The sequence below is a fragment of the Syzygium oleosum genome, unplaced genomic scaffold (genome assembly GCF_021117445.2).
Source record: "Syzygium oleosum isolate NSW1041296 unplaced genomic scaffold, Sole_v2.1 Sole_v2.26, whole genome shotgun sequence".
Taxonomy (NCBI): Eukaryota; Viridiplantae; Streptophyta; class Magnoliopsida; order Myrtales; family Myrtaceae; genus Syzygium; species Syzygium oleosum.
The window spans coordinates 2,411,516-2,421,384 of NW_026607510.1; the positions used below are offsets into that span (position 1 = coordinate 2,411,516).

At 46.1% G+C, this 9,869-nt stretch overlaps 1 pseudogene; it reads right to left on the reverse strand.

Moving 5' to 3' along the window:
• Positions 1-861: 861 nt before the first annotated feature.
• Positions 862-2,490, reverse strand: LOC115682463 (F-box/kelch-repeat protein At3g23880-like; annotated as a pseudogene).
• Between the last annotated feature and the right edge of the window lie 7,379 nt (positions 2,491-9,869).

Genomic DNA, 9,869 nt, shown 5'->3' on the forward strand with positions numbered 1-9,869 from the left:
GAAATTAGAAAGCATGTCATCATGTCTAATCAATCGGCCAACATTATTTAAACAAGTTATATGGCCATCTTCCGAATTTAGGGGTGTTTAAAGATTATAAAAAAGAGAAAAAATGACTCGACAAATTGATATACTCATTTTTGTCAAGTCTTTCATCTCAATTTGTTGTATTTCATTCTATATCCTGCTAATCTTTTTCTATATTTTCTTCTTACTCACTAAATTTCATTTGCATTTCAATTAGAATTATTGATTTGGATCAAACCATATGTGATTTTTTCGTATGAACTTTTGAAGGTGCATTTTGATGAAAATATGGTATTCACCAGTTAAATGTCTTAAGCACTCATCTTTTTTATTTATTTATTGGGGTTCACAGATGATTCTTTTAGTAGTTTGGAGTTGAACAAAATTTCTCTAAATTAAAAATGTCTCGGAACTATAGTCCAGAGTAAACCACAAGCAGACCTAATATAATTGATCACGAGGGTGACCCTTTTCAATGGGACAACAGTCCATTGCAATTTTGATTTTCGTATTGATTTGATTTTTATAATCCCAATCATTAAATTATTTAGATAATAACAAGCACACCGTGTATACAATCTTACTATTTCATTTTAAACATATTATTTATGCTACTTATGCACGCTTGTATGCACTTGACTTTATAAGCATGTAGGCGTTTGTTTAGCATTGTCCCCATTCCCCCCCAACATATTGGTGTTACCTCCAATAAATCTCTCAGTGGGACTCAGCCAAGTCCTCTCTCTCTCTCTGTGCTATTGCCAGCTTTGTTTGTTCATTTCCTCCTCGTCTCATCCTTCTGTTAAAAACCATCATCACTCTCTGCTCATAACCACGCTCACGTTTTGCAACAAAAGGGGGATAAAGAACCAAAACCCCGTCGATTTTTTCTGGCTGTAAATGCTAGCTCCGGCCATCTCATATCCCTTCGCTCTCCATCACTTCTTAAGAAACAGAGAGCTCATGACTATTTATATGCAAGCATATGGCGAAATCAGATTAGATTTCGTTTTCAGGGTTTTGACGAGTTTTGATTTGGGCCACTAAAATGCAAAGTTCTTCTGTGTGCAAATTGTAGAGAACACACTTTGCCTAGTCTAACAAGAACAACTAAATGTGAAAATGCATATATGCATTCTAAAACTTGCAAGAAGTACCAATAGCAGAGATGAACACCACCTCACCCCTTCTGGTGGATATTTTGTGGCCGGGCCGAATATGTGTAGAATCATTCCTTCTAAATTCATGTCCCTTTCAATTCTTCTGCAAGCAGAATCAATGTGACATACCAGTAAATGTTTTATCCATTAAATCATCTCTAGAGTGAAGCGAGGCTCTCTACGACAGTGACCAACTTGCAGCGCGTCGATAGCGGAAGATTTGTGTATTGTCCCGTGATTGGATCCCAAGAAACTCGTTCTTTACCATTTATTTCCATCAGAAGCTCACCATTCCCCGTAGAGCCATCAAATCTTGTTACTAGTCCACAAGCCTCAAAAGAATACAGCTTAGTCCAAGACTCAGGCACGCCGTATTCCCTCATAACCCAAATGGAACAAATGGTATGCGGTTCTGCTGGACATAGCTCCATGGCTAATAAGCACAGCCAGCAGGTCATTCAACACTCCTGCATACACTATTACACCGTCATTGTCTTTGTGAAAAGTCTCTTGCGGCAGAGCCATTTCATCAAGCACCTCACCTGAGTATCGATCCGTATTTACTCTCATTGTGCACAACATCGAACTTGAAAGCAATCCAGTGCAGATTCCCATTCAAGAAGACCGCGGGTTCGTCGTCGCAAAAAGCAGGAAGCTCACGCTCCAAACTTATCCAAAAATCTGTACTGAGTGAATAAATCTGGATCCGAGCCTTTGTCCCCACAAAGCATGGATGACCATCATCTAAAAGAAAGAGAATCCGTACAATCTTATAGTTATTCAACCTAGCGTCGAAGCCAAACCCTAGAGCTTCATAAGTAGTCGCCATGAAAAGAGACGAATGGCCCGGATCGGATCGTCGAGCCGCCTTGTGCTTTCCGGTAAACAGATTCCACAAATACATCGTCCGGCCGTACCCATTAATGAACGTTTCCGTGACGCAGATCAAACCATCACACCAACCAACAATCATGTAACAGCCGAGAAAAGTAACGACCGGAATTTCAATTTATGACTGGGAAGGCAAAGCAAGAGATTCGTTGGGAAACAGAGACCACAGGAGAGCGTACCAATCTAGACACCTGAGGTACCAATTGGAGGCACCGAGAGCGGAGTGGCTCAGGTGGAAGGCCACGAAACAATGGTCGTCAATGGCGGAACGCCATGACCAGCAAACGCACCTGCATCGGAGAAGAGATTTCACCTGTAACCGCTTCAGGACCTTGACGGCGACGTCGTGAGGGAGCTTTGGGTCGTCGTCGTCGTCGTCCGAGGAACTCATCGTGGTTAGGGTTTGAGAAGGAGAGCGAAGTAGAGAGCGGGAAAGAATTTTGCCGCAGGGGTGGCCATCGCAGTCCCCTTTACCTCTCTCTGTTTGCCATGTGACGGCCACGTGACATAGCACGATTTTGTCACGTGACTTGACGCAGGAGTTTTCGAATGTATTTTTATTTTAATATCTCTCCATATATGTGTGACATCCCCGATTTCAGGCCTAGGAAGCCAATGGCTAGTAATAGCTGGATGAGCGGATAACTCGAGCCGAGGGTTGGTAATGAAATGGACAGCATGATCGGAACGAGTGTACTGAGGGTTGATCATGGTTCGATCGAAAGATTGTCCTTGAATTGGCCTAGGGATCGACAGTGGAATGACCCCCTGACTACGCAAATGATTAAAGTAATATGACTGTAGAATGACACTTCGACCATAAGGGCCGCTAGTGGAACGGTCCAGGATAACTGTGGATCAGTCCGGTGTCGGCATGTGTCGGTCGCGGGTGATACCGCACGGCCATGCATTAGTCCCGGATGACCATGAGTTAAATTCCGGGGTACTGGATTTCACGAGGCTACATGACAACCGAGGGTCGATCATGGGTCGTTGATACTCGAACGTGGCTTGGTCACGGATCGTTGCGTTGAGTTGGGTAGGCCATGGACGAGACATGTGCCAGGCCATGTGCCTAGTGGCTTGGTTGCGGCCTGAGCAAAATTACCAGTCGCGCCGGCCAAGGCCATGTGCCCGGTCATGACAGGCCATCGTGCCCGTCAGCCAGGCCATGGACCGGCTACGTGTCCGGTCGTGTGCCGGCCATTGTACCTGACCCTTGTGCCAGGTGTTGTACACGTAAGATCCGGTTCCGATCTCGTCCCGTGCTCAAGAAATATGGCCATGAGCCGTGCATCGTGCCATTCATGAGCCATTACGCGTGTTTGACCGTGAACCGACCCCTCGCTCGTGTGACCAGGCGTGGCGCTCGGCACGTTGCCCATGCGGCCGACAAGGCACTAGGCACGTCACCCGTGCGACCAGGCAAGCCGCTCGGCACGTTGCCCGTGCGGTCCGGCGCAGCGCCCGTGTGGCCTGGTCTCGCGCCCGGCCATGTGCCCGTGTGGCCCGGCGACGTACCTGGCTATTTGCCCGGTCAGGCCCGGCCATGTGCCCGGTGACACGACCACGTGCCCAGGCCACCCGAGAAGCCCAAATTGGCCTAGTTGGGCTTAGATTTTTGTAGGGCTATATTTGGTCACTTGTGAGGGCTTTTCCACACTAAACCTCATTTTAAATGGAATTATTAGAATTATTTATCGCGAGAAAACCCTTGGAAAATTATGAGAATTAATATGATGCGGGGTTGCGAGTATAGCGCCGTTTAGCCGATTTCGGGTAAATCGATTGGCCCGAGAGATTTTTGAGTGGAACCAACCAGCTTGTAGGCCTCCTACAGTTCAGATTTTGGCTGAAGAAAATAGACAAAAAGGGTTGATTTGGTCAAAGGCCTCAATTATTGCCATTAAGTCTTCATAATTGGAACCCCATGAGGCGTCCCTTCTCCATTATTGTTACCAAGCTGAGTTGTGCCCCCCAATTATGGCTCATTTAAGGCTCCTTGGTGACTCATGGTCACCAATAATGGAGCCCAAGGCAAGGCCAATAATTGGCCAAGCCAAGGAAGGGCCGAAGAAGGCCATTCGGCCAAAGGAGAGAGAGAGAGAGAGAGAGAGAGAGAGAGAGAGAGGGCCAATGAGATTAGGATAAGCTTGACCCTTCATCATTTTCCTTGGCCTTAAACCATTAATGGCATTAAATGCATGCCATCATGAGTCTTGACTTAGAGGCCCTCCATTATTGGCTTAATTCTAGGGTTTTCTAAGAGTTCTATAAATAGCAAGACACCCCCCTTCCTTCTTCTCATGCCAACTTCACCATCATCTTCCTCTCCTTTTGTTTCTTGTTTTTCTCACCTTTTTGGCCCGAGAAGCTCACGCCCAAAAAAGTCCTGAACCGGCCCGTGTTTCTCCTCGTTTTCACCTAAGAGCCCACGGTTTGGTCTTTGTAGGCATAGTCTCGATCGACCAAGCAAGGAGGAAGCCCAAAAATCACACCCGAAACTTGCCCGAGGCCCCGTCTCTTCCGAAATCAAGCTTGTTCCGTGCTCAAGCCAAGCCACCAGCCACTTCTTCTTCTAGTCTTTCGTGTTCTAGTGGTTTGTTGTATAAGTGAATTCCCTAATATCGGGAAAGGAAGTTGTGATACGTTGTAACATGGGTTGCTTGGCCTGTTTCTTGGTTTCGTGGCTGATTTACTTGGCCCGTTTCTTGGTTTCATGGTTGTTGATAGTTCGTTCTTTCTCGACTAATGATACTCACGTGTGATGCTAATGTTTGATGTTTGTTTTTGTTGGTTTCGTAGCATGAACTTTGCTATTTGAATTACCATCGATGCCGGTATAGTAAGAGTCGACTTGTGTGAACAACGATTGCCTCGTCCTCGCTTGATGTTAGAGTTTTTACTTACTGAGTCCTTTGACTCACTCCCGTTGTTTTACCGCTTTTCAGGTCCGTAAATGGCGACTCCCCCGACCCGTTTGGAAACCCCGTCAAGATGAGAGCGGAATTACTCACCGTCATTGATGCCCGAGAGAACTGCGCGTACCGTCGCATTACGACATATGTTATGGTGGATGAGGGCCGAATGGAACTGGTCCCCCACCCGTATGTGGCCTGGTATCGGCTAGCCAACGGCGACTGGGTTGGGCCCCTTTGTGGGTTTGAGGGGCCATTCGATGGCGCGGGTGGGCCGGCTCCGGGGCAAGCCGCGGGCGGGGTGTAGTTCGGCCTCCGGACGGGGGAGCGGGAGCAGGGAGATAGAGGAGCGAGGAACGAGAAGCTATAGCGAAGCTAGGAACTCAAGCCAAGTTTTGTTTGTTTGATAGTGGCTTGTGTCGGAAACGCTCTTGGAATGGGCATGTAAAATATGTACGTGGCTTGTAAGGGCCCGTAAAGAAGGACTCGATGAAATAAGCACCTGGCATGTAAATATAACGTGCGTTGTTTGTTTATCTCACTCCCGTTTGTCTTGTTTATTGTTTATTTGCTTCCGCGTGCGAATTTGATTGTTTAAAATAAACGGGACGAACTAATATATTTTCGCGAGTCACGGGTCCGTTCGAGTCATGTTCGGTCACTAAGTATCGATCGTGATTCCGAGTCGGGACGCGATAATATGTATGCACCAAAAAATTGCTAGGCGATTTTTCAAAATTCAAAATTGGCTAGGCAGCATTTTCCAACTGACAATGCTTAAATACACTGTATCAGTACTTGGAGAAGCGCATAAGTGGCGGAGACAAAGAATCGACGGGGGGTCGAAGAACGTGAAGCTTCAACCATACTTGCGACGGAACATGTCCTGAACAGCATTTGGACAAGAAAGGCAAGGATGATTGGAGAAGATAGGCTTGGGAAGAGAGAAGGAAGAGAGAGTGCAGTGGCGAGCGAGCCGAGCTCGAGAGAGGTTGTGAGGAGACAAAGCCACCACCGCGCGACACTCTAGAAAGAGAATATAATCAATTGTGGTTGCATTTGCCAGAAAGTAATAAAAGTGTCCGAAACCAAGGCTAGAAGAAGGGACGACGACGAAAAAGGAGGAGTAGGAAAAGAAGAGTGCGAATTAACGTTTTTTGCGACCACTTGCGATCTATCTTGCAGTGGCAATGAAAATTTACTCGGATTATAAAAGTTTCAAGTTTTATTTATTCTCTTTGGTACATATGATATAGATTCATTATGGAAATAAGAAGACAATATCCGTGATGCCTCTATTAAGCTCTTTTATTTTGACTTTTATCTTGGTGTGAGATTGTTAATTCAGAATCGTGGCAAAAACCCATTGTCACGACCTCCCCGAGCCGGCCCCACCGCCTAAGTGGTTTGGCTAATGGATTGCTAAATTTAAACTTAGCTCAGGCTCTCCCGAGCCCATACCAACTTGTGACTTAAGATTTAAGTTGTTAACGTGCAAATCAATTTTATCTAAGAGTTGCCACTAATCGATTTTTGGTGAGTCGATTAGACACCCAAGTAAAGCATGGGAGAACTGCTTCACTTCTACGAACCAAAGATTCAATAGGTACGGGGACTTGATTACACTAATTGCCAACTAGTGCCATTTCGGTACCTAACCTTGTTCAATCACCACCTAACGTGTTCACACTAATTGGGAGTCTCAAAATTCGATTCCTAACCAATCTAGGGGAAGCAACAATCAACACATAGACCTAACATGCATAATCAACCACGGACCCGGGTTGGACCTCCACATCCGACCCAGATTGAGACTGACCCGGGAGCGCTGGCTCAGATTGAGACTAACCCGGGCGAGCCGGCCCGGGTCCATAATTGAGCCCGGTCTGGCAAAAAAATTTTTTTTTTTAAGGAAAAGGGCCCAGCTCGAATTTAAAAAAAAAAACAAAAGCCCAGAGCCCAACAAGAAAATAAAACCCCAAAGCCCTAAATACACTGGCCCACAACTTATTTTGGCCCATTCAAACGAAACCCTAGAGCCAAACCTTATCAGGTTACGACCCGTTCGACCAACTTGGTTACGACCCGTTCGACCAACCTGGTTTGCGGCCGCCGACCCGACTCGCGCAAAACCCTAGCGCCCGCGACCTGAATGCCGGCCGCCACTCTGCCTTTGCCGGCCGGCCCGAACGCCAGCTCCTCCGAGCCGCGGCCAACGCTCTGCCTTGGTCTGCATCGCCGCCCCTATGAGGGGCGGCGAGCGTCCTCCACCCGAGTCACCGCCGTGGTGACCGGCGACCGACTGAGGCAGTCTAAGCCCCAACGAAGGGTTGAACAGCCGCGAACTAGCTAGGTCCCAGCGAGGGACTGGCTAGCCGCTTCCTCGCGTGGTCATGCTCGGACAGTGGCCCGAACCGCGAACCTCCTCCACCACCCAAACCACAAGCCGAAGTCTGAGCTGAGCCAACCAAGCCCCGACGAGAGGCTGGATGGCCGCGTACCAGCCAAGTCTCGGCGGGGGACTGGCCAAACCGAGCCCCTACTTGTGTATAGACGAACGGGGACCGTCCTCGTTCGTCGGCGACACTAAAACTTCCGCACTAAGCTCAGCGAGCAACCAGGGCACTGCGAGGGAAGGGAGAGACACCAAGGCTCAGAAATGCATCACACGTAAAAGAAAACGACACACGGATTTCACTTAGGCGAAGCACCAAACAGCTGGGGCACATGCGAAAACGAGAGATTTCCAACTCGAACGAGGCTCAAACGCGTCCAGAATTCACACATAAAAACGCATAGACAAATAGGATCAAGCTCGAGGTGTCACGGTGTCACACCGCGCTTTCTTTTTTTGGGGGCTTTCGGGATTTGTGCGCTAAGGAGGTATTTCCGTGTAAGGGTCTCTCCCAGACCATACCTCACGTGACAGTGAAAGGTAATTTCCTATTTAGTCTAGGTTTGTGATTTTGGAGTCGCCACTAGTCATAATTAGTAGGTAGACTAGAAACCTAATCGAGGTACGGGAGAAATACCACGATTCTACGAACCAGAGATTTTGAGTACGAGGACTTGGTTACGTTATTAATCCCGAATCGAGATCCCTAACGCCCTTTCGGTACCTAAGAACGATACAATGTCTAACATGTCATGCGAATTTCCGAGGCTTACCCACTAATTCTATCCGTTCTAATCGCAGGAAGAACCAAACAAGTATTAAATGCACAATCGAAGTCAATCAAATCAATCAATCCTAAGTGGTCTTTAAAAACAAAAATCAATCAAAACATCCAAACCCTAATGAAACTCTAGAAGCTTATTCATGTCATGATTTACATTTTTTAAGGTTTTAGGGTTTTTTAGGGGTTACAACCCCTGAATTTGAGGTTTTCTAAAAATGCCATTTGGGCACTTTCGAAAATTCAAATCTCACTTTTTATGGTTGGCTACAGTGTTTTTGGACCATTCTGAGAATTTTCAAAATTTTTGATATTTGATTTTTTTTCGAAATTTTTTTTAAACCAAGAATTGATTTTTTTTATGGTTTTCTGAAAATTTTTAAGAATTTTCCAATTTTCTAAATTTTTTTACATTTTTTATTTGTATTTTCTGAATTTTCTGAATTTTTATGAATTTTCTGATTTTTTTATGAATTTTCTAATTTTTTGTGAATTTTTTTAAATTTTTTTTTCTTGAATTTTCTATTTTTCTGATTTTTTTTTTCAATTTTTCAAATTTTTTTATGATTTCTGATTTTTCAAATTTTTCGGTGAAATTTTTTATTATTTGTTTTTTTTATTATTTTTAAAATTCCCACCGAAGTGGTGAACCGGACCAGCCCGGTTCGACCCGATTCGGCTTGACCGAACCGGGCTTCGCCGACGCCGGCGCCGGTCACCTTCTCCGGCGGGCACAGTGCCCAAAACGGCACCATTTCAAAGGAATTTCATTTGGGGCATTTCCCCGAGCACCTGGTGTGCATATTTCCATATTGAACATCTTCGGGGCTGCCGATTTGTGATCACCGCCGATGGCCTTTCGGCGACTATTTCACCATTCCGATTGCACCATTATGAAGTCTATGTGTGTTCTACTTTGAATTTAATCTACTCAGAACACCGGCGGAAGTCCGCCGGCTAACGAAAAACCGGTCGAAAAAACCTAATTTGCAACTGTGCCAAACTAACTAACCCAACCTTCAAATCACAATATTGCACGCCTTAGTCATCTAACTCGATTCTAATCACTAATAAGATATCAAACAGGTTGGAAGAGGCTAACTTAATAGGCCTATGGCCATGGTGATGCTCCAGCGACGTCACCTGAGCTCCGGCCAGATGGTTCACGGGGGGGCGACTCGGTTTATGCATTTTAATGCTCGAAAATGCAATCAAACAACACCAAAAATGATTAGAAACATGTTTTAGGCATCAAAGAACTCAGATTTGTGAAAAAAAACGCACGATCAGCAAGATTGAACCCAAGTTTGCTATTTCTCAAATCTGGAAAAACCGTGACTATGAGCGATGTTTACCTGATTCATTCAATGATCAAAAGAATTTGTCGAAGTGATCCGGGCCTATAGGGTCGTTCCCTGACACTTGTACTTCCACCTGGTGGTCTTGGCCTCGCCGGAAGAGCTCTGGATTGACCGGACAGTGCTCGGTTTCAGGCCTTCAAGACCAGCCGGGCTAACTGGAACAGTGAGGGGAGAATCACGGCCAAATCACGGTGCTCCGCCGTTCACGGCGGCACCAAACACTCGTGAGGGGACCCTTGACCCTCTCTCTCTAGCTTTTTCTCCTTGGTTTCGCCTATTTCTCTCCCTTTTCTCTCTCTGGCCTTTCGTCGAATAGGTTCCCCTCAATGTTTCCGT